The sequence below is a fragment of the Uloborus diversus genome, chromosome 4 (genome assembly GCF_026930045.1).
Source record: "Uloborus diversus isolate 005 chromosome 4, Udiv.v.3.1, whole genome shotgun sequence".
In the NCBI taxonomy this organism is placed as follows: domain Eukaryota; kingdom Metazoa; phylum Arthropoda; class Arachnida; order Araneae; family Uloboridae; genus Uloborus; species Uloborus diversus.
The window spans coordinates 40,994,283-41,021,177 of record NC_072734.1 but is presented as its reverse complement, the minus strand read 5'-3'; positions in this window follow the sequence as shown (position 1 = coordinate 41,021,177).

The following is a 26,895-nucleotide window of genomic DNA, read 5'->3' as shown; positions in this document are numbered from 1 at the left end:
GAAATTTAAAAAGGAAACAGGGACTAGATATAGTTGAAATAAGGCTAAACTCGGTAACCTTTTCTCTAGAAGAAACATTATTTGAGTTCAGCCTTGGTAAAAACAATAAACTTCCCCTTGTTGCCATAAATGACCACAAATCTTGAAAAATGCACCGAGTAAGGAAATTACCATAGACTAATAATAAGAATAGACCAAGCTATGGCAACCCTTTTGCTGCTCATAAACCAAACCATGTGACTGGTGGATATCCTAGCAACAGCGGGCGTTGACCGTAGCAGACGATCAGCGCCTCCGAGAAATAAAATAGAATTGATGGAACACGGAAGAATGATATTTTATGGAGTCCGATTTGTAAATTTGTTGTTCTAAGCTGTAAATATTTTGTTAATATACTGAGTTTTTCGTTTAGATAGTATTGTGCATTTTCTTTGGTCAATTTCAATAACTCTCTAAGCAATTAAAGATGCAAGTGCCCAAAAAGAATCGGCAAACGGTAAGATTTTTACGCCATTACGTTCACGCCGACGCTGACGTAGCAGTTCCAAATGAAATAAAAGTGATTGAAAACTGTGATCAAAAACTAATTACTAATGTCAAAATAATGCATAACTAAAAGAAAAACAGTTCAAACTCTGCTCCTGGAAAAAAATTATAATGAAAACTCATTGTCTTAAAATACATGTCAAGTGCCAAACTATAGATAATGTTGCCATCTAGCAACCATGCTGCCAAAGTTTTCGCCAAGCCTCCCACCAGTCACATGATGTATCCATGAACCAATTTTTTCATCAGCAAGTCTGGGAAAGCTCGGTCTACTCTTATTATTAGTCTATGGAAATTACTCTATGGAAAAATGTAACCTTAACTACACAACCGATCATAATGAAATTTTGTACAGACGTTGTCAGGGGTGCAGAATAGAACATAGGGTACCTTTTATCCAGAAAAAGGGTATTTTCTAAAATAAGAATTATCTTGATTTTTAGACTTATATGGAGACGTGTTTCCACAAAACAGAAAGTAATATTTTCATATTATAAAACGAGGTTTATCTTGAGTTTTAAAGAATTATATTGTGACGCGTTTTCGCCACGGCAGGTAGTTATTTTGTTGCCAAAGTGATATAATTTGCTGAAAACAAATGCGTGAACATTCTTTCAGAATTAAAGCCATGAGTCTGCAAATTTTTACGACCTTCGAAGATGTGTGTGAGGTGGGCGGGAGTCTCGGGACACTCTTCCGGATTTATTACAAAATTGAAGTTTTAAATCGCAATTTTAGAATCCCACAATCAACGGAAAAGGAAAGTCATAAGTTTAAGAACTTCCGAAGCTAAATCTCTGTATTTTAGTTGTTTTAGATAAAAATACTGTGGCACCCCCCCCTCAATCATCAGTATTTAGATACGTAGTAATAGGTAAGCTAAAAAATCAACTGCCCCCTCATTGAAACATTTTTTGATCCGTCCGTAGTCTCAATTCTTTCCGTGTGATTGTGATAAAAGTTAAAATACTCGTATTTTAACGCCTATAGCTGGGCAAACATAACATGTCTTGTTTTGAAGGCTATATGCAGATCCATAGCATAACGTACGCTGTCTGGTTAGGTTTGCTCCAACTACAGTGATTGGGAAGAGTTACGGTAATATGATCATGACGAGTTTCCAAACATCTCACATCCTACCATTCCAAGGGCCTAAGTCGGCCCTTGTAATGAAAAGAAACAGATGAAATGCAAAGAAAAAATTTATAACCAACTAGCTGACCCAGCAAACGTTGTTCTGCCAAATATATTTCTAGGATTCAAAAACCTTATTGGATAATGCCACGGAAATATAAGTTCGTTGCTTGAGGCACCTGGGGCCCTGCCCCTTATCCTCTGGTATGCTATGTTGATAGTTCCAGGGTAGGGGACATGGCTTTATTTTGACGCAGAAGATGGTTGCGTAGATGTAGGTGAGATGTAGCTTCCTCTAACGCGAGTAGCATATTGGCTAGCCAAGGGTTCTTCAAAGTAAATTTTAAGTAAAGTTATATTGGATAATGAACAGCTTCGTCAGCATCGCAAATTGTATCGATCGATTTGTACGCGTACAAATGCGTACCGTGGTACCAAGTCGCCAGGCCGTATCTGGAAGTTTATAAAGCAACAAGGTAACCAAAATAAATTAGTAAAGCCAAAAATTTGATGATTGAGCAAATTTCCCAATTATCGAAATATCCCCCTTATCGTGAAAAGAAGTTGATAAAATCTTCTCATTTATTAATTTCTGGGAAATTGAAAAAATGTGCTAACGGTTGCGAAATGTTAAGAGAAGATTAAGCTAACTGGCAATTTTTCCAATTGCTGCAAATTTTAATTCACGAAACGATTTATGCTAAGTCTGCCAACTCATCAAATTATTCCCATTTTTTCAATAACTCTTTTAACATATCAATATAAATGGTTATGTATAGTTTTTGAAAAATAAATGCTGCTTAACTTCATAAAGGAAAGGAAGAACTTACATTTAAACACTTACGTTTTAGTGAACTGTTTAGGTCGTTTCTAAGTCATAAGTTTAATAAAATGGCTTAAGCTTGACAATTAAATATTCAAAAGCACTGATTGAAAATAACTGGAATAATAAACTTCTCTACGTTGCCATAAATGATAACAAATCTTGAAAATTAATCTATATTAGTTCTCATTCTCAACATAGAGTAAAGAATAGTTATTATTCCTCTTTTTAGGCCGAAATTTCATTTATCAATTTTCATGTTTACATACAATTTTTCTTTTACTTTGTACAAGGAAGCAAAAAGAAAAAAAATATAAAAAAGAAAAAAAAAGAGAAAAATGTACATTGCAAATAATGATTTACTTTTAAATAGATTCATAGACGCATACTAGTGTAAATTTTAAGCAGTAAAAAAAGAGAGAATGGTATATGGAAACGAGCAAATGCGAACTACTTCAAAAAGCAGTCGAAAACTTTGCACTATGAAATGACAACGTTTATACATGTACAATTGCAGAGTTTTTAACTCATTTAAATTGCTTTTGTACATTGTTGTATTTTTACTCGAATACAAATTAGAGCAAAAAAGAAACCATTTGCCTCCCCCCCCACCCTTTTTTTGTACGTAAATGTTGTCTGTACACATTTTCATTTTGAAACTGCATAAGAATTTTTCTTTTGATCCCCAATCTTATTCCTCAGAATATTTCAACTGACATCACTTGAATGATACAATTCAGAAATGTTTTTATTTTTATTTATTTATTTATTTGATACAATTTTCTGAAGTAGGTAATCCAAAGATGGTTGTAGTCAAGATTTGATATGTTTTCATACTTATGAGGTTAGGTATACTTGTTTTTTAGTGTTGAATTTTGCACTTATCTGTCACAACTTATTTTGTAAAATAAATTTAACTACTTTTATAATACACATTTAAAACTGTAGCTTGTGGAACACTTTTGGAGTATGGCGTACCAAAGGCGACCCATTCGAAATCAAAATGTTGAAAACAAATATTGGGAAACTATTTAAACTCAAGAAGAATACTAACATATTCAATTATAAATTTTTAAATATGTTTTCACTGCAAAAACGAAAAACCTTTTAGAGGTTTCCAATTAATATCTTCGTTGATTAACGACATCCGAAGACGCAACCTGGTTAAGAACGCTCTCGATCACCCCCTCTTTTCTAACTATTTTTTTTTTTTTTCAGAATGGGTCCATCCATTTGGGTGCCAGAGTGCCACAAACAGATATACAGACACACAGACACGTGAAACTCATTACCCCCTTCCTTTGTGTGTCGGAGGTTAAAAAGAAACAATTTAAAGTCCGTTGGGTTAATTTGGGTACAAAAATGACCTGTAAGAAATTATATGCTCCACGCGGTTACATTGCGTAACACTTGACAGAGATCCCAAGATTAGTAACTGGGATCTCCATAATTGCGTAATGGGACTTTCCTCGATTGTCTTCTGCGCAGATGCATGAGAGCGCCTGAGTTCATATGGCTATAGACAGTCGTGAAGGCATGACTAGAAAAAACCTCCTGACAGAATAGCAGGATAACTTTATGGCATATCTTTTGACCGCTATTCGGGAAAAAGGGCAAATTGGCTGCCCATCATGTATATTGTGTCAGTGAATAGAAAAATAAATTAGTTGTGTGTTGTGAAGTGTGAACATGGTCTCTTCAATTCGCTCCCTCTTCAAAAGTTGATTTATGGAAAATGCGAAAAAGAAGTGGCGAAGATCCTCTTCAAAATGACCTGCTTCGAGTTTTCTATTCCCATAATAAATTTACTTTTTTCTTTTTCCCTCTTTGTTGTTTCAGTGTAACATTGTGACTTTCTAGAATAGTTTTCTACAAATATAATGTTAATAGACCCATTTGCATATAAATGGCAAAGGTAAGTTTCACTATACCTAAGTTAAACAGTGGATGTTGGAATTCTGGTATAGTAATGGTTAGAGAACAAAGTATGGCTTTAATAACTATCTTACTTGATGTTTTAAACTAGGATTGAATGTAGATATAATAGAAAGAATAAAATAGTATGAAAATACTAAGTTTAAAAAGTATTAAGATAGATTTTAGGCTTAAAATGTTCCAAAAATGGCAAAAAAATGACAAACTGTTTATTGGTGCAAAATAGTTTTTCGTTACAATTTCAGCAAATTTTTTAAATCTTTGGGATCTAACAAGAGATCTGTGGTGCATTTTCTCCTCTTTGGTTTATTTATTCTTATACTTATTTAGTATTTTTTTTTTTCGCATTTAAAGGGTCTTCTCTTAAAATATTAATCTATGTGATTTCAAGCTCCCAAAACTCCGAGTTTCCCATTTCCTAAATTACCCAGTTAATAATTTAAGTATCTTCCCAACCCCATGAGAAAATTCGATGAAACCTTTTCAAAAGAGTGTAACAAAACTGTTCGTCAAAATATTTTGCACTCTACTACGCATGCTTAATACATAATGAGAAAACAGTGGCTTGTTTACGATTCTCGTAGAGTTGAAGAGGAAAATTGCTGCTTGGAGAAATAATATTTATCTTTTGTAAACAGCATTATCGAGATATCTGAATCAAAGTATGAACGTGGCTGTAAAGATGAATAAGAACAAGTGGGATGGTTGTTTTTCGCTTAAATTATCAGTTCAAAAAAGAATTGAGCTGATAAGGAAGACGATGGTTTTTTTTTTTTTTTTTTTTTTTTTTTTTTTGCTCCTGATTGGAGAAAAGTCATCAGTGATATGTCCGAAGGATGTGGATTTTCTGATGTAATAGTTTTCAAGTTTTCTCGTGTCATATTTTCAACTTAAAATGTTTGGAAATTTGTTCAATTAAATTTGTGTTTGCATCTCAACAAAATCTCGGTTCTTGATGCATTGAGCTTAGATTTAACGAGTGATACAATCCGGGAGACCCGAGCTTACATTTTTCGGAAGGCGAAAATTCTCGATTTGCCGAATGGAACTCCCAAATTTTACCAAATGATGAGGTTGTTGTTGTTGTGGTCGGTTGCCATCTAGGTTGGCAATTTGGGGTGCGCTGCTTTACTTTTCTGACTGTACGTAATTTGGTGTGAAGCCGAATGATGATAATTGTGCCGAATGGAATTCCAAATTTTGCCGAATTATGATAATTTTGCTCAGTAGTCTGACAAAATGTACCACATTTCGAATCTTTTGGAAGGTCACAGTGTCTTTCTTGACCGCCCTTGAATGCAGTATAACGATTCTTAGCACATTTACAAAACATAATCTAATCAAAAATTGGATTTAAGAGCTCAGTAGTCAATATTCTCTCTAGCTGTAAGTTAGAGACAATAAAGGGTCTAGAATTAAACACTCCCATACACTTTAATTCAACAACCTAATAACATATATCGACTGTTGAATAAATGGTTCAACGAGGTTTAACGACTTTCGTTTTTGCAGGGGTACCCCACCCCCTTAAGGTCAAAGGCGCACCCCATAAATATTGCAAAGCCTCACCCCCAAAAGCAAGACCCCCACCCCAAAAAAAGTTTCAATGGCGCAGTCTGCGTCATACCCCCCCCCCCTCCCCCAGGTGGAAAAACCTGGTTTTTGACCGACTTCAAAGAGACGATTATTAGTTCATAGGATCGGGTGGGGGAAAGTGGGTCTAAAATCAAGCTTTTTAAAATAAAAAAAAAAGTCCATAAAATCACACTGAAAAGTTTATTTTGATGAAACTTTTGACACATTTTATATACATTGGATTCGTGATCTGATAGATTAAGCGTGAAGCAGAACCTTTTAATTTTGTTTGATTGTTTTCTCTCAGTGTCACATTTAAAAGGATCACATTTTGACAGCCCCACTTTCCCCCATGGTGGGGCAAAGTGAGCCTAGTTCAGAAATTAGGGTACATTTAAACACAAAAGTGTAAATAGTGTTCCTGAAATAAGAATGCAGTAAACTAAACGTACCTTGATTACATTTAACGTTACAAATGCACAAAAATATACATATATTTTACCTATTATTTGAACAAATAATGGCAACAGTAAATCAACATTTTTTGTCATTCTTTTCATTCTAAGCTACATTTAGAAAGTGAAATTGTAAAATTAATTGGCTTTTTAAAGATAAAAGCACTTTCTAAAGCTATAACAAGAAGTTCCGTCTAGAACTAAACGAGCCTACTTTCCCGTATACCAATATCGACTTTCTAGTACGATCAATACCCTCAAAACTAGCTAAAGTCGCAAATTATTTCAAGCATATTTCCTAAATATTTTAAGCTGATTTCTAGAAATAAAATATGTCTTGCTCATCTAAAGAATTAGATACGTTAAACTAAATAAACGAACAAATGAAGTAGCAGCACCTTTCAAACAAAGCAGCTGCTAGAACATTTTTTCCACTAAAAAAATCTTTAACAGTTTTCAAAAAGAAAAAAAAAGAATTAAAATTACAAGCTGCTCGTTAAAATAAATACATAATATAAATAAAAAAAAAAAGTTTGTATTTTTTCCCCTGCTGCAAAAAAAAAAAAAAAAAAAAAAAAAGAGGCAATAGATTTTTTAAAAAAATACTAAGCACTTTTTATAATGCACTCAAAAGGACAAAATAACTTTTCTGGGTCGGAAAGAACAATTTAAGTATACCTGTAGTTTTCAATTATTCCAAGAAAAAGACTTCACAAACGAAGAAAAGTGTGACTCAAGTCAAATAGAGAATTTGTAATCATTATATAGCTTTCAATCACAAATTTGAGTGTTGAAACATACATATTTTTCTTAATGGGAAAGTTTGGTTTGAAATGACTTGAACGCACTTTTCTTCGTTTGTGAAGTCTTTTTCTTGGAATAATTGAAAACTACAGGTATACGGAAATTGCTTTTTCCGACCCAGAAAAGTTATTTTGTCCTTTTGAGTGCATTGTGAAAAGTGCTTAGTATTTTTTTTTTTAAAAATCTGTTATTTTAAAGTTTTTAGTTTTCGAACAAAATTTTATTTTAGAATTTAATTTTTTAGCTTTAAGTTGTACCTTAAGATTAAACAAATCATTTAGTGACATTCCAAAGTTTCTAAGTGATCTAGTTGCTGAAATATAAGCAAAAGTATGGTTCACAGCATACAAGTTACTTGCAATACAGATCGTTATATATTTATTTGGCCCCGTTATCAATTATTGACATAGAGGAGGATAAAAATCCTAAGAAAGCAATGATAGTGGATAAATTACTTACTTGCTCCAGAGAATCATTGATTCAAAATTTTCATTATAATTACTATTAACATTACTGTTGCAAGGCAACGAAATTTGCAACAATGGGTTTTATATTTAAACATTTAATGGGGAAGTAACACGACATTTGCTGTTTTCCAGCCCAACCGAAATAATAATTTTATTTTAGAGTTTTAATTTTTCAGCGTTAAAGCGTACCTTAAGATTAAGCAAATCATTTAGTGAAATCCTGAAGTCACTAAGTGGTTTAGCTGCTGAGATATAAGCAAAAGCAGGCATCAGATTATTCTCTCCGTGACAATCGGGCCAAGTATAATAAAAGTGCTTAATAAATAAAAACAATAAAGTGTCAATTTAAGGAAATAATTTCCGTTGTCGGAAAAATAATCGTCTGCGCAAATCTTTATGTGGAAACATAAGTACTCCGAATTTCTCCGTCAAAAACTGAATACATAAATTAAAACTTTAGAGTGAAAATAAAAACTAATCATATCTCTACATAGTATAAAATGAAGTCCCTAAAAAGCGTCTGTGTCTTTGAACTCACAAAACTCGAGAACTACCCGGCCGATTGCGCTGAAATTTTCACAATTTGTTCCTTTAAGTCCTGAAAAGGTTTGTAGAATAGTTCGAATAAAATTTGATGAATAGTTCTTTTTTTGTTCCAATTCACGTCCAATTTTCACATAAATTCTCAAATATGGGGGTGAAAAATTACTTGCACATATTAATATTACATATCGTTAGAAAGGGTAGAATTTCCCGCGTTCTACGCAATTTGTTTCAATACTCTAACTTTATTACGGCGGGAGTTATTTGCGTTTTTAGCTCGAATTTTTTTAGCTTAGCTGAAATTTAGGCACTACTTTTTTCATTAAATAAATCAATAAAAAGTGAAGGAATTGTCTCACAGCTTTCGTTTTGACGCCATTGGAAAAAAGCGACCTTTTTTACTCCAGATCTAACTCGACCTATGGTCGAAAAAATAAGCTTTTATCTCGAAAGGAAAAAAAGTTACAAGCCTTTTTAAATCAAGTTTAAGAAATCTCGATTCCATTCAAATTGTGCGCCATTTTCTTACGCATTTCAATTCCTTAAACTTATTTTATTTTGTGTTTCCATGGCTACGCATTTTAAATCCATCTTTCTGGATTTAATTTCTTAAAAGTATTTTAATATCTGTCGTCACTGTTTGGAAAGGAAATCATGATATTTTTTTTTATTTTTTTTTTTTACGCCTGATTGTTTAATATACGTCACTTGACACAATTTTTATTTTCAAGGTAGACCGGGCAAAGCCGGGCAACGCAGCTAGTTAAAAATAATTATTTAACTGTAAAAACCATGGCTGCGGAGTCGGAGTGAATCTGATTTTGGGACAAAAGAGTCAGATTCGAGAGCCGAAAGTCTTTAATTCTAAGACTCGGAGTTGGAATCGGTCATTTTTCCTTAAAGTCCGCAATTCTGCGATTGTTTGTGGATTCGGAGTCAGACTTATTTTTTGATATAAGAGTCGGAGTCGGAGTGAGTCATTTTTCCTCCGTGTATAAATTTTTGCCAAAGTTACGAAATCAGAGTCGAAGTCGGCAAGTCGGAATCTGACTAATTTTCAGGCAAAGGAGTCGGAGTCGGAGTCAGGTGTCCCAAAACTCTCGAAATCGGAAATCCTCATCATCTTCTTCTTCTTCTTTTTCTTCAAGGATTAGGCATAAAAGCGTGTTCCGACTTCTTGGTCGCCCCACCTCTTCCTGGGCCTACTACGGTCTCGTGTACCCCTTGGTCTGTAATAAAAGGCAGCTCTTGGAAGTCTCCCTCGTGCCATACGTCGAACATGGTTTTTCCAATCGTTACGATATTCCGTAATTTTTTTTTATTGAGGCTGAATATCTGTAATTCCCTTCGAAGAGATTCATTCCTTACTTTGTCTAAGGAATGAATCTATCTTATTGTTCAAATCAAAAAGATATTTTCGATGCATGTTCTTCATCAAAAGAAGCCACTCCGACTCAAAGTTCAAGATTTATTTTTGCCTTGAATTTCCCCGTAGGCGCTAATGTTAAGTTTTTTTGAGCTGTTCAAAATTGAACGAAAAATTGTTCAAATCAAAAAATTAAATATGGGAATGAGGTGACCTCGCCAAGATCTTTCGAACAAAAAAACAATTTTTTGAATCGGGCTATTCACTTAAAAGTTATTGAGGGGGGGGGGCAGACAGACAGCCCGACAGATAGACCGACAGACGGACCGACAGACCGACCGACAGACAGACATTTTGCCCGATTTCAATACCCTACTTTCCAATTTTTAATTTTTCAATATTTTTTAATTATTTTATTTATTTTTGACTTTTTTTTGTTTGTTTTGTTTTCGCAATATTTTTCAGATGCATTAAGCCTTCTTTCATGCTTTTTTTCTTCTTTCTCTGATTTTTACTGAGAAAGTAGGCTAAAAAATGAGAAAAAGTTATTTTTTGTCATTTTATCGCAAAATTCAGTCGAGCCCTCTTATTGGAATATCGGTTAATAGAAGATCCCGTTTAATGTAACGAACTTTCAAAGCAACAAAACGCTGAAACTAGTCATTTTAATTCCGCTTAATGGAATATATCGCTTATTAGAATATATTTTCATGGCAAATTGGCTATTCCATTAAGCAGGTTCAACTGCATAGAGTGTGAAGGATTATTTTGGATAATTACTTTGTCATTTGTAAAATGACAATGGCTGGTGACATTGACTTCTAAAATTATGTAAAATGAAATGTCATTGACTTTAAAATTAATATCGGATCAACTTATGATGATTTAAATCAAGATTAAAGCTAAAAAAGACTACCTAAAAAAGGCCTATCCAATGAAAAGTGCAGGTAAAAAATGTTCAAATTTTTATTCCTCATTCAAAGTTTCTTCTTACTAAAGCAATTTAAGTATTTTATAAATACCTACAAGTAGGAAATAAAAAGTTTCAGTTTATCTGCTTGTGTTATTTATAACTACCCATGATTTAGGTTTATAATTCATAACCATTTATTCATAGCATTCAGAATACACTACAAACTAAAACGCTCAGAAAAGCATCCAGGGGTGTGTTATAGAATCCCGTTTAAACATTTCAGAAATCTGACAAGCCTACCAATAGACCATGTATAACGAAAAAAATAACAACATATCGGTTACCGGAACACTTATTTAAAAAAAAAAACTCACCTAAAAATATTAGAGCTTCAAAATATTTCCACAGTACCGGTGAGAACAGAAAAATAAATAAATAAATAAAATTGCAACAGTTTTTTAAATGGGGAAAAAAGTAGACAGTAATAATCTTTATTAAAAACCTCTGAAAACTGAATGTAAAATAAGCTACTTCAAAGTCGCCAAGCAAGTTAAAAATAATGCCAAATCAGTATAGATGGTAGTTGATAGGGATGTTATAGAAGAAAAAAGGATCGTCAGAAAAGTGGTAAAAGGTATTTTCAGAAATAATTTTGGCGACAGAAAGCCTGATAAGGATTCTAGCAGGTGGGTGGGAGAGGAAGTTAAATGTCCAAACAGTAAGTACCCCAAGCAAGATACACAAAACATTGCCAATGGATATATTGGAAAATCGCAAATGAACTGCTACGATCAAAGAAAAATGAGGAATAAAGCAGAAAGTAAAAAGGTTCGAATGAATAAAAAGTACTGCTCTGAGAAAAAGGAAATTTGAGATTGATTGAGAGTTGAAAATTTGAAGATGAATGCATTTTAAAGAACAAAATGCGATTTTATCACAAGTGCATCTATGCATTGCTCCAAACTTCGCACCGTTCAAAAGAACGGTCGTTCATTTTTTAAGTGAACGAACGGATCCGTTCATTTTAAGGATTCGTTCTTTTTGACCCGTTCGTTCATGAACGACACACCTCTAGCCGAAAAACAATTCACAGCATCTCACCTTTAGTTTGTCTCAGTTAACTTTCCCTTATGCGATTACTTATTTAGATGCAAAAACTTTGACTATCAAAATCGCATTAAATAAAACTCGACAGGGTATTATTCACGGTTAATCAAATGAACACGCATTTTAAATTTCCATTTCCGAAATCACATATTAATTTCACTCTAATTCATGTAATTCATGTTTAGTTCCTTCCCGAGTTATTCAATTGCCCGAGGAATGTCATTTTAACATTCTTTTTTTGCAGGATCTCTGACATAACGCAATGCGCATTCAACTGATCCCCCAAGGCCGCGTGTATGTGTTTGTATACACCCATTTTCTTTCGAATCTTTTATTATTTTTTAGTTTGTGAATGGACACAAGTCCCACAAGGACGGAAGGCTGAGTGGCATTTCTATTGGCCGCCGACTGTCATGACGTCACCATTTGATGGTCAAGGTCGGCTGCCATCTTAAAAAGCGTATCTGAATATTCAAGTTCAGGTGGAATTTTGTTTTGCTTATTTTTTAACCCTTTCCTCTTTTTTTTTTTTTTTTTTCTCATTAAGTTTTTTCGCTAAGTGTAGATAATATCTTGTCCTTTTTACCGTTAAGTTATTCTTGTTATAATTCTTATCAACCTTCCGACGGCATTTATTGTGGGCATTTTTATCTCTTTATTTTTTTATGTATCCTCGGAGTAAAAGTGATATCCTGCATTTGTTTTATCAGTCGATTATATAATTCTACGGTTGTAGAGTGAGATATTCTCTAATTATTCTCCGTTAAGCATTTGGTACTCCAAAGAAAGATTGCTGGTGTTCCATAAAAAAATTAATTTTATTTTTAAATAAAAGATCAAGCAAAAACAGTTTTTCTATGTATTTGTAAATGCAACTCATTTTATCTGTTTCGACAAACGTTCTTTCAAATGCTACCCTCTCTTATAATTCGATTGTGTGTGTGTGTGTGTTTTCCTTTTAGTTTATCTAAAAATAGTGTTAGGTTTTTATTGTTGTTTCCATATCTGCTGTAAATGTTAAAATTAGTTACAGTACACTAGAAGTAACGTTGTGTTTTGTAGACGGAACAATTATTAATCCCTGGGAGTAGTTGTTGATAATGTTCATTTCTTGTTGTAAATGTGATCAGAAAAAGACAATGAATACAAAATTGCATTAAAACCCAAACACACTGCAGAAAAAAAACTGAAATGCTTCTGAGTATATTCCGGCTGATTCTTCTGCAAATTGACCCCCTGAATCCGAACATGATCTCCGTCCCCCCCCCCCTACACGTACCAATTTTTGTAGAAAAGCCCCCCCCCCCCTTTTTTTAAAAATTTTCTTGTGTGTTTTGGGGGAGGATCCCCCAGGTTTTCTTTTTTGCTACATATGCACAAGGTTTTGAGCTTTGCACCACTCTAGGCATTCAGAATAATGTTTACAGTTATCGTAATGCTCTTTTCCCCCTCCAAATAAAAAAGAAATGGCTCTGAATCAGAGGGGGGGGGGGGAGATTCTAAAGAGGGGAGGGCGTGAGGGGAGGGGAGGTGGTCGTATTTGGAAACAAGGGGTCATTTTACATAAGAATCAGTCAAAAGAATGTCTTTTGGAATGAAGACCTGCGATTCAACTCGTATGCAACGTGCGACATTCACATGATAGTTTTTTTTTTTTTGAGCAATCACGATTGCTTATTGTTCTCACTTGACTGTTTTGATGTCCTTTGATTTTATTTTCCCACCGATACTCTCCGCAGCATCAACGTCGACCGGTTCTTCACGATGCTGCTCCTATAGCGAAAGCCGTCTCCAGCTTGCATCCATATCCTACACACGCTCATACATACACAACTACACACGCACGCATACACACACACAAACACATACACACATACACCTACACACACATACACGTATACACACGCATACATACAGACTCCTACACATACACACACACACACAAAAACATACACACACACATACACTCAACTACCCACACATTCATGCCTGCACACATACACAAACACATATGCCTACACACACATACACATACCCCTACACACAAACACATATACCCCCACACGCAAACACACACGCCTACATACACACTCGTGATTGCGAAAAATATAATTTGAATTCAAGATGTTAAAATTCATTTTTTTTTTGTTTTATTATTATTATTTTTTTTTAGATCGCGAAAAATTTTTTGGACATGGGAGTCATAGAAGCGAGTCTTATACTCTCATTTCGCACCAAAATTTTTTTTAAACATCTTTTTTAAAAAAGAAGAATAAAAAGATCGTTTTTCGTGATTTTTTTAACATTTTGGGGGGTTACTCCCCTTCCAACTCCCCCTCTTTTGCTATCAGTGTCCATGATCTTGAACTTTTAACCTCTCTTGCTCGCCAAAACTATGTTAGCAAATATAAAGCTCCTTTATCCTTCAAAAAAAAAATGCTCTGAAAATTGAAAAAAAAACTTGGGGGCCTTAAAAAAAATTGGTACGTATAGGGGGAAAACTGAGGTCATATTTGTATTCAGGAGGTCATTTTACATAAGAATCAGTCGACGAAATGTCAGAAGCATTTTGAGGGGGGGAGGGTTGCCGCACAATGTAATTTATAATAACGATCTTGCTGCGATAGTTTACAGCAAGAAAAAATATGCTGATTACGATTTTTAAGGGATTGAATGAAGCGAAATCACTGAAATTAAAAATGATGAACCATAAGGATTTATCTCCACTTCTACTGATTTGATTAAAGAATAGTTGAGCTATTTACTGCATGTAAATAAGCTTAAATTGATTTTTGGCGACGATCCGAAAATATTTCGGTTTTCCACGTAGTAAGATGAAATAGCAACTGTGGCGTCATTTTATGACATCACGCAGAAAAATCCAGGTTCTCCCTATTCGTCAACTTGATGACAGGATTGAAAACAAGCACCACATCCGGCTGTCTTGTTAATTTATGTCGAAAAGGGGAAGATAAAAGCCAACCTGCGCACGTAAACGTGTAGGGTAATCCTACCGGAGAAAGAGCATACTTCAGTAAATAAGCAGTTTACAACTAAATAATAATAATGAAAATCTGCTGTGGCCCCGCATTACATCATTGTGCGGCTATTAAATAATCAATGTTTTTAAAGAGTTCTACAAAATGGGAGCGTGTATTCATGTACGTGTGCTTGGAATAATACTTCTTAATTGCAAAGCGTTTTGGGTTCATTCCTACAACAATAAATCTATGGTAAACATAGAGAATGGAACTTTCAAATACAAAAAAAAATGTGCTGGGTTTTGTTAGAGTCTCAAAACAAAAACTAGCCGAAAAACTGTATGGAACATTTATTTAAACATAAATAAATAGTGACGTTGAATAAGCAAAAAAATATTGTGAATAATTTCACCCCAGTTTGTCGCGAACCGACACAGAAAAGTCCGTTACATAGATTCAAATATCGACCTTCAATAGGTATCTCGCTAAAGATCGTCTAACTTAGTGATTCTCAACCTGTGATCCGCGAACCAATATCATGTGGTGTGTGAACTGCTAGTGAAAAGTAATCTATACCATTTTCAAAGTTGTAAATAAATTTACTAAAGAATTCTTTTGGATTCATCTCATTTCACCTAGTATAATGGGGTCGTTTCCAAAATTTTAAAAGTATTTTTTTTTTCTGAAAGAACATGCTTAAAAACATAGAATCTGACTATTTTATAAATAATTTCTTTAAGTTTAATATTTTTAAAGAAATAATTTAATCAGTGCTCTTTCATCGTTTAACGCTTCTGCCGATGACATCACAAATGATGAAACGCCATTCAGTGTTGCCATTCACGGTCCAAAATATTTAATTCGCATCTTTACTCACGTGTATTGGCAACGATATGGTTGATAGCAAGCGTAGAGCGCAATTGTAGTTCGCTTCTTGATTATCATAACGTGGAAATGCGGTAGAAAGATACGCCATAGTGCATCATTTGTGGCGTCATAAAAGACCACGCATTGTTTGAAGAATCGGACATTTTAAAAAATTAATTAAAAAATAACTGTTGGGAAAATGAAAGTATTTTCTGAGTCCATGTTATTTTATTTTATTTTTTTGCTTATTCTATCAATTTTAGTGACAAAAAGTACTACTTTTGACTGAAGGAAACAACCCCATTGTTGTGAAATCATTATTTCTATCGTCTGTGTTTCCGCTTGGGGTTCCGAAGGGTACCAAGTGGTCCTCAATAGTGAAAAGTTTGAGAACCACTCTCTATACTGAGACAAAAATTCGAATGATCATTTTTCTTCCCATTTTTTTTTTTTTATATATATATTAGAGTGTCCCCCCCCCCCAAAAAAAAACGAAAGTCGATTTTTCAAACTGCACACCCTTTTATTTTTTTACTTTAACGTCAAAACAATTGTACAAAAAGGTTCATATAATTTGAACAACTGCAACCCGTGCCGTGCAAAAGTATGAACCATCGTGTAAAAGTATGAACCATCACTGTGTACTAGGCCGAGTCGAAAAATAATCTTTTTGGAAGTTTGAAATTTCGCGTTGATAAAACGCTGCCACTATAGCCCCGCATCACATGTACCACAAAAGATGTTTATACAAATTTTAAAATATTTAGGGGCTCAACAAAAGGCCAAAATTTTTTTAATTTTCTTCAAAAAAATGATTTTTTTCTACTCTTTTTTAAAAAAATTACAAAAACTAAAATTAAATATCAAGATCAGAAATTGTTAGCGAACACATTTTAAAATCAAAATGAATGAATAATTTGAGATTTTTTTTACAACTGTTTTGACTGAAAAGGAAAAATATAAGAGGGTGTGCGACTTGAAAAATCGACTTTCATTTTTTTCCTTTTTTCTTTTTTGGAGACACCCTACTACAGTCGGACCTCCATGTATCGAACTTCCACATATCGAAATTTTCTATATATCGAAATCCCAGCACATTTCCATGTTCATTACATAGAAAATTTGTTTCTACATATCGAAAAAATCTCTATACAGTGGCTCCCAAAAGTCTTCGTATACCTACGACTTTCAACGAAATAGGCCCCAATCCATTGGTTAAAATTAATATTTCGGAATAGGTATTTAATTATAAGACCTATGATTAATTTTTAACAAAATTACATGAAAAGTTTTTAAAAAATATTAAAATTTAATTTTTTAAAAATCAAAAACCAAAAACTGCCGGAAATTTTATCTCACAAAAGTTTTCGTACACTTTATAAAATGTCTATATATGTTGAATAATCTAGCTTTTGATTAACTTATTTATTAGTAGAATATCATACAGTATTCATAACACCTTTTAACCGTCTGGGAATAGATTTCATTCTTTTTCTTTCTTTTTTGTGCGTAATTTCTGAGTAAGTGTTCAACCACACTTCAAGTCTTATTGTTTCTAGCTCTATTTTCGTTTTAAAGCCCTATTTTCGTAATCTAGCCTCCAAATATCTCTAAATACGTTACATTAAGTTAAAATCTGGAGATTAAGGGGGTATTTTCTAAACTTTAGGACAATTTTTGAGGCACTAGATGCAAACGTTGAAAACAGTGTGCTTCTTATCGTTACCTTGATAAAAAACAAAGTTGTTTCCAATAACCAAATTATTGGCTAAGAGTTCAAAATTGGTTTTAAAAGTATTTAAAGGAACAGCATGATTCCATATTTCGTCAAAAAATTACAAACTACCAAGTCCTGATGCTGATATGCACCCTCAGACTAAAACACCTCCACCGTCCTGATTAACTGATCCAAATAAGTTCTTAAGATTAAGTTCCTAATATTTTCTTCTACTTACAGTTATACAACAATTAAACCAAAAATGTTGAATTAATTTTTATCTGTAAGTAAGACATGGTTCTAAAACGTTTTTAGCTTATTTATCATTGATTTTGCGACGAAAAGCATAAGCTCTCTGTTTTTCGCACGACCAAGAAAATTTCTGCGGGAAAAGGTCCCATTTAATCCAGCTAATTAGAGAACTTGGAGAACAATTGTAGGTGAAAACTAAATGTAAAATATTTCATTTAACTCTGCTGAAGCTTTTACAGCACTCAAATGTGTATTTTTCATAATTTTTTTAACTTTAAATCTCCGATCACGTTTTCTCAACTTTGCCGGTTGACCTTTTCTTACCTTGTTTTCGATCCGATTCCTTTCTTTAAAGCATATTATGAAGCACTTTACTATACAAACAAATAAATTAACTAATTTAGAGACATTTTAAACCAATTTACCACTACTGTCGGAAAAAATTCGAATTTTGAATGGTGCTTGTGGTTTTTTACGAATACCAGCCATTTTACAGTAATAAGCACAATATTATGGAATAAATAAAGAAAAAATTAAAGCCAAATGACTTATAAGGGTCAACACAATGAAAATATATTAATAAAACGGCATATGATAATTTTAATCATGAATTTATTCGAAAATATTTGAGTGTACGATGACTTATGTGACGTGTTATTTCTCTGTCTCTTCGTTTTCTGACCCATTTCAAAAAGAAGATCCGTCGATAATTTGAAAAAAAAAAAAAGGGTTGTATTTGGAATGAAACAGGAATGATGTGAAAAAATATTGGACTTCATATTCGAACTCAGTTTCGAGTTATTTTGGTTTTACTAAAAAATTTTAAAGTGTACGAACACTTTTGGGAGCCACTGTATATCGAAATTTTTCTCGAGACATTCGTAGATTTTTTTTCCACTTTAGACTGTTTGTCTCATGAAAAATGAAGATAAGAGGAGAAAATTATCTTCACTAAAGGTTGCCATGAAACTCTCAAGGAATCTGGGTTTGAGGGGTGTGAAGATAGGTTGTTGTTCCGTTCTGAAGTTCTTAAACTCCGTCAAGTTCATTTCAAATCTTAGTTGTAACCAGTAACACTGTAAAATCAGTTTCAAGTTATCCTTTTTGTCTGTTGATTATCATTTTTAATCTTTTTAGCTTGAGTAAAAATCATTCAGGTTAAGTAGATTGGTTTTTTAATTTTCTCTCGATTACATTGTCAAAACGAAAATACCCTAATGTTGCGGATCAAGTTGAATTGCCGAAGAATGAAGATGTATGAAGGCGCAAAAGTGTAATTTCTGTTATTTTTTTAAATCTTAACTTTCGTTTAATCCGATGCTCGTATAAATTAGAAAATGGGTTTCATACAAGAAAATTAGCTTTAATTTTAATGTTTTAGGAGATTTTTGTTTTAAAAACAGATTATTTCTATGTATCGAAATTTCTATATATCGAATTTTTTTCCGGCAATTTGCTACTTCGATATACGGAGGTCCGACTGTATATACATATATTCAGTGGTTGGAAGTAGCGCGCTACAAGTAGCGACGCTACTGTAGTAGCTACATTTTTGAGTAGTTTGTAGTGTAGCGCACTACTTTTTAATAAAAAGTAGTGTAGTGAGTAGTTAACTACAAAAAAATAGTAGTTTGTAGCGATTTCTGGAAACTACTTTCAAATAAACTGGAAAAAAAAAAAAAAAAATCAATGTTCAAACGAATTTGACTGACGCAAATTTTACACAAGTACATCAGCAGATGCAATGAGAAATAAGACTAATAAAAATACGAGCTAACCTCAGGTATTTCATTTTGACGCCATACCTGCTATCTGTTCGACGCCTTTAGTTTGTTTTGCCGTAGTAATTTTTATATTTCACCAATATTACATTGAAAAAAGCACTTATTTTCGTGAAAATGAAGATATCGGTAATTTCGCGAGTTGAAAATTTGGTGAATTTTATATGAACAGACCAATGATTGAAAAACAAAAATATTTAAGCGAGGCTTAAATTTTTGACAGTGTACTCACCAAATAAAAAGAAGCTACTGAAACTGTTATAGAAAAGGATGAAATTGAACTGTTCTGGAGGACTTACAATAAATGCGAGCATTACAGTGTATGAGAGTATGATAACGGATTTTTTTCTTAGTGTCTTCTGATGAGCTAATTTATCAATATTTTTTTGTTCAATCCTCTTACTGTGTGTTTGTGTATTAGGGTGTCCCGCCCCCCCCCCCCCAAAAAAAATCGAAAGTTGATTTTTCAAGTCGCACACTTTCTTATATTTTATCCTTTTACGTCAAAAAAAAAAAAAATAATAATAATAATAATTTGAACAACGGCAACAAGTGCCGATTATGTCTGAAAGTGTGAACCAGCTCTTGTGTAGTACTAGATCAAATTAAAATAAAATGTTTTTCTTAGAAACTCAAAATTTCTGTTGATAAAACGTTGCTCCTATACTCCACATATGCACCACAAAAATATTTATTCAAAATAAAAACCATGGTGGCACGCGGCCTAACATTTATAATTTTTTTCAAAAAATTAAGTTTTTGATACATATTTTCAGATGTGTAAGATTTTACGCAATTATCAAGCTGAAAAATATAAACAGTAAAGTAGAAAAGTAGGGAATTAGCGTTAAATAGAAATTTTCGTTTTCCTGCAATTTTTAAGTGTCCCACATAGTACTCAAAGATATAAATTTTTTTCAGGTTGAGTTAAATTTTTCATTTAAAATATATTATTTTTTTATTATGCGTTTGTAATTGTTGATCTGTAAATGTGTTCGACAGTAATTTTTGAACTTGATATTCTATTTAAATTTATATGTAATTTTTTGAAAAATAACTGAAAAAAAATCATTTTTTTAAATAAAATTATAAATTTTAGGTCAAGTGTGACATATCTAAATGTTTTTTAATTGGAATAAATGTTCTTGTGGTACATGTGGGGTGTTGGGTATAGGGACAACGTTTTATCAACATAAATTTCGAGTTTCTAAAAAAAGTTTTTTTTTTTTCGATTTGACCTAGCATACAAGTACTGTTTTGCACTTTCAGGTGCAAGTCGACACGGGTTGCCGTTGTGCAAATTATATGAAACTTTTTAACCGACTTCAAAAAAGGAGGTTATGATCTCGTATTGCGGCTTTTTATGTATGTTTTCGAATTATTCCAACACTACTGGACCGATTTGAAAAAAAAAAATTGTTTGGAAGGGTATACTTCCCAGATGGTCCCATTGTAACTTGGTCTGGATCTGATAAGGGGTCTCGGAGAAATCCAAGAAACTTTAAATTTCATACGTCACGGTCACGTGATTTTGCTGTGATCGGTGTATTTTCACACCTAAGGTTTTGGCTTTCTCTTAAACGATATTTATTTCTCGCGGCACATGGATGATTAATTTTCGCAACGCTGCGCTGCCTGCTAATTCATTATTATAGGTGTTACTAATGTATTTATTACTACGTAGCAAAGCAGTAAATTAAATATATTTTGCTGCTTTAATAGTTGAATCAATTACCTTAATATTTTATTTACTAATAAATAACTTTATTTATGCACTAAAATATAATGTTCTTTATTTAATATTCCAGTTTTTAAATATATTTAGTGTTCAATTGCGGGGGAATTGAATACAGACCACCCCTCCCCCACGATTTAATTTATATTCTTTAATAATATACATTATAACTGTGTATGATTTCTGAAGTTTGACCAATATTCTAGATTTACTATTTCACGATGCCACCAGTTCAATTTGAAATTAGGGTTATATTAATTAGCAGGCTTCAAAAAAAAAAAAAAGAGGAGGTTCTGAACTCGTCGGATTTGTTTTTCTTTGTACAATGTTCCATAAGTACTCGAAGACACCTGTACTTAGGGGCGGGCACAGGGAGGGGGGAGGGATACCTGTTGGCCCGGGCCCGAGCCTAAAGGGGGGCCCAATATTTTTATAAAATAAAGATGAAATATAGGGTTAACAAGTTAACAATATGGAGAGGGATCCGGAAAAGTCATTTATGATGGGCTCCAAAATTTCTATGCACGCCCCTGCCTGTACCGATAAGGAAAATTCTTTTTTTGTTTGAAACGGTATACTTCCTCGGCGGTCTATTGGTCATCAAGTTCAGGTTTGATGAAATTGAAGGAACTCTTCAAATATCATACTCACATTTAAATCGATTTGTACTTTATTAACTTTGTATATTGTCTCACTTAGTGAACCGGTTTTTATGCTTTTTTTTTTGTTGTTGTTGTTTAGTGGTGGTTTTGTTTAGGGGTGGTTTAACTTAGGTTCCAAATCTTTGATTTACCCTATTTGTTCTTTAGGGAAAAGTTAAGGGTAAAATAACAAATTTCATGCAATTTTCCTTACAAACGATTAAATATAAAACCCATTGATAAACAAAGGTCATAAAACAAAGGTATATACTTTCTTTACCTATAGTTAAAGAAGGTACTAAAAAAATATATTAGGAGTAATGCTAATGAAAATTTTGAATTAAGGATTCTCTGAAGCAAACATAAAATTCATTCTAGTGGAATTTTTAAACTTCATCTATAGTGGGGCCATGTGAAGAAACATGCGACTTTTATCACAAGTTACATGACACGTATTGTGAAACATAAATTACAATTTACAATATTACAATTCTGAAATTTAAAATTTTACAAATTTAAACTTAAAGCGATTTTGTTTATTTATTTTTTTAGTGACTCGTGCATTTGCTTGCAAACTTTGATAAAGTTGAACAACTAATTATGAAGACAATTTTTTTTGCAATTAGTTACGCATTTGCAAAAGCCTTTCCACACAGTCGTCAAAAGTCTCCGAGACGCTCGCCGTGTTATTTACATCACTAACAAGCAAAAAATAAATTACTTTTAAATAAAAAAAAAAACCGCCTTCAAAAAATACCCAGGAACTAAAAAGCAAAAAATAACTGATTACACTTACATTCTATTTCCTACCCAAACATAGAAATGAAATTTATTTTACAATTCCAGTACAAAAATCAACTGAACTAAACACCGAATTATAAAATAAACACTGATTTAAATTGCTATACGATGAATTATTTTAAATACCTAACTAGTTATATACGATCTCTTAATTTTTAATAATCTTTTGAAATCGGGGCCTCCTATAAACTACTACCTAACGTAACTGAGTAGGTTTAGTTTTAAAGACTAATTTCGCGTATAGTTAAATTAGTGTTTAATTCAGGATTCGGTGGGTTGTCAGTTACGTTATGTAGTTGTTTATAGGAGGCCCCGACTTCAAAAGGTTATTAAAAATTAAGAGATCGTATATAACTAGTTAGGTATTTAAAATAATTCATCGTATAGCAATTTAAATCAGTGTTTATTTTATAATTTGGTGCTTAGTTCAGTTGATTTTTGTACTGGAATTTCATTTAATTAAAATAAATTTCATTTCTATGTTTGGGTAGGAAATAGAATGTAAGTGTAATCAGTTATTTTTTGCTTTTTAGTTCCTGGGTATTTTTTGAAGGTGTTTTTTTTTTTTTTTAATTTAAAAGTAATTTATTTTCACGATTATTTTTACACAAGAGGAAAAATACATGAGTGTATGCAATTTGAAAAATTGACTTTCATTTTTTGAGGGACAACCTATTGTGTATGCTTTGTATTTACTTATTTTTTGGAAAGTAGCGAAGTAGCGACTACATTTCAGAAGTAGTTTGTAGTTGCTACATTTTGAAAAAAGTAGTTGTAGCTGTAGTTAACTACATTTGTAACAAAGTAGTTGTAGTTGTAGTTCGCTACAAAAAAAATGTAGTTTTTCCAACCACTGCATATATTAGTTGAAGGGAGGGATACCGTTCCCGACATATTTAGGGTTTTCTTTACCAAAATAATACAGATATAATGTAAATTGCTTTCAAACCACTTTTCTTTTGTGAGTCCCCTCAAACCCCAAGGTGATTTCCCCCAATATTTTTTTCCTCAACTTCAGCACTCTGTACTACAAAATTAGAACTCAGGTACAGGGGTACTAATTTAGTAGTTTCACAAAAATAAAAGAAAAAACTATCTAAAAATTGAACTGAAAAAAAAAAAAAAAAAAAAAAAAATTCATTTTTCAACAAAGAAATGGAAAAAAAAGACCAAAAAATACGCATTAGATCAATGCCTCTGATTGTTTTTCCCCATTCATTTTCAGTGACAGTTTTCCCGCGCATATTGGCTATTGCGTAATTCACCTGTAAACATTACGGTCCCACTTTCCAACAGATGGCGCTGTCAGTCTTCTTCGGACGCTGAACTGCGTCCCCATGGTTACACTCCTTCGTTACCTAGGAAACGCATCTTTCAGACAACGCAAGATAAATAAATGCTTTATGTAACGGGGACGTATTCAGTTGTTTACGCGCAGGGGCATGGGCTTTGGGATGAAGATGACCTTGAAGACGAATGACTTAAAGAAGCAGAGCTTAGGTGTGGAATTTAAGAAAGCGTAGGTTTTTGTGTGGTTTAACTCGCGTAAAACAACAAAAATGGCGGAATAAATTGAGAATGAAGTTTATTTTGAGGATTTAAATGGCGTAACACTAACCATTTTTTTTTTTCCAAACCAACGAGAGTAATATTCTCGAAGCCAACAAAGGCGAAATCATGGATTACAAACACTAAAACGGGAAGAGAGATATTTTTGATATCATTTCGAGAGAAAGGAAGCGAAATAAAAGAACTTAATTCTTTTCCTAATCAAATAAACGCCTTTTCTTTTTTATTACACATGTATATCATTTGCTTCGTATTAATCTCTACAGAATACCTGGATTTTTAAATAATCTTTCCGAAACAAAAGGGATTTTAAAATATGATTTCACTTCTGGAAAAAAAATCTGTAAATGTGGTAAAATGTTTGGCTTAGTTGTAAAGCACTGGATTGACATATCAAACGTCCGTGAATCAAACCTCCACATAACTCGCTTCATGTACAACGTAATAACATGTACTCGCGACACATACAACAAATTAGTATGCCGTGACCATCACGAGAAGTTTTCTTCTATTTCGTTCTTACGAATTCTTGGCTCTTACGTATAATCGCTTCTACTACGTTTTGCTATTCATGGAAGTAGAATCAAGAACAAAAATTAAAAAGCCTTAACACCACGTAAAATCATTTAAAAAGGTTTGCTTGAATGAATTTTAAACGTTTTATTTGTTACAAAAAAAAAAAAAAAAAAAACAAGAAGATGGCAACAGATAACAATTTCATAACTTTGCGATTTTACCAATCGTTTGTCTACAATTAAATTACGTGACTAATTTTCTTGAGGCAATCGGATGTGAAAACATTTAAATGTAATTCATCTTTCACAATGTTGATTACAACTCGTGCAAACGGTAACAAAATCAGCCCCCTTGGAGGGATTTGAGTCAAAATTGAATCACCGCCATTTTCTGTATATAGGTTCACTTTTATTCTAGTTTTCATCTAAATCGGAGCATTACTTCTTGAGACATAGCAGTCACAGTTAACAGGAAAGAACGCTCGATTGCTCCACTTCTCTTTGGGTTATTGGCGCTAAAATTTATTCAACTTTTGTTCTTTTGTACCCTCTAAGGTCAACCTTTGGACCAATTTTCGTCTCAATCTGTTTTATTTCTAAGATATAGTAGTTACTCACAAGTAACGGGGAAAAAACGTTCGCTTGCTTCCTCCCTTCGATCTATTTTCGCCAAAACTCAGTCAGCACCCGTATTCCTAAGGACATACCTCCGGACCAATTTTTGTCTGAATCAACCAGGTACTTCCTGAGATGCAGCAGTCACGCATAACGGAGAAAACGTTTGATTGCTCTAACCCCCTTGGTAGGGGGGTTTGAGGAGGAACTGGCGGCAAAAACTAATGGGCACCAATTCACATGTGTACCACATTTCGTTCGATTTCATGCAATAGTTTTTACGCTAGAGCGGTCCCAAAAATCCGGTCACGCACATACAAACAAACACACACAAACAGACAGACATTTTCCAAAAATGATCTAAATGCACACCACAAAACGTGCAAATCCTTCGAAATTCGAAAATTTTCACGAACCCAATACATTTTTCTGTGTATTAGATATAGAAGAAAGTAAAAAATATCTCAGCCCTGAAGTCAAATTTCTTAAATTGTAAAATCCGATGGTATATATCTATCTGTGGATGTATAATTTCATCAATACTCCTCGTGAACGACAGCGAACTGACCATCGAACCATGTACCAATATATTCGTAATTTTTCAGGTTACGTGTTTGGCTAGGTTGCATAATTGTGCGACCTAAAGTTGCGGAGATATTAATTACAAAATTTTTTTTTCTTCCTCCTTCTCCCCTCCGAAACCTCGGATTCTGCTGGCTGGCAAGTGTCCGATTCCTCAAGTTGTGGACGCGAGTCCTAAACTGGAAGATCACGCTGGAAAAACGCTGATGGAGAACGGGATGGCTTTTCTGAAGCGCGTTCTTTGATACAGGGGAAAAACTAATGTTTCGAATGATTTAAGTTAAGCGCTTTTCTTAAGCGATTTTTTTTTCATCTTTTCTTTTAAAGGAATGTAATTTGTGTTTCAAAAACGGCAATTTAAATTCTTTCATTAACTTAAGCTATTTCGGGGGGCAAGTACGGGGCGAAGCGACAAAAGTATGCCTTCGGTACTTCCAGGAAATGGAGTTGTGAACAAATCCGCTGCAAGCGGTGGCAAGAGGGGGCGAAGCCCACGAAGTACAACTCCGAGGGTGGTGTACACCAACTTGCTGTAGGTAGCAAATCTAGCCCCCCCCCCCCCCCTAGAGGCTAGAGTAATTTATTTGTTGAGCGGTAAACGAGTGGGATAACGACTAATTGTGGACAATCCGTTATTTGTGTATCCATTCATACTTTTGATGTTTTTATTTAGAGGTTTAAGTCTGAATGATACAGGTCCGTGATTTAGTACAATTCACTTTGTTTTTGGTCCAGATCATCTTGGACACTTGTAGTTGCCTCAACAATCCGAGTTCCAAGTACCTCACGCATGTCTATTTATAGCTCTAAACAGGATACGAACAACTCTGACATAATTAAGCAAATCAGTAACAATCGTGTTTATTTCAAGCTTCGATCTTGCGCCCTCTACCAGGAATCCCTCTGTTCTGCTAACTACGGCACTTGGTTGCAATATTATTAAGTGTTTTCCTAAATCAAAGTCTCCCATGTTGGTTTGCTTCAAAAATCTTGATAGAATTAAGGTATAATTTCCATAAAAGTGTATGTCGTTCGTATATAAACCATTCACATTGATACGCGTTTCATTAATCTCCAAATTACGCAAGGTTTGGAAGAAATTCTGTGCATGATCATCGAATCCCAATTTTCATTTGAAGTCATTATGCCTCCAAATTACGTCATCAATCAG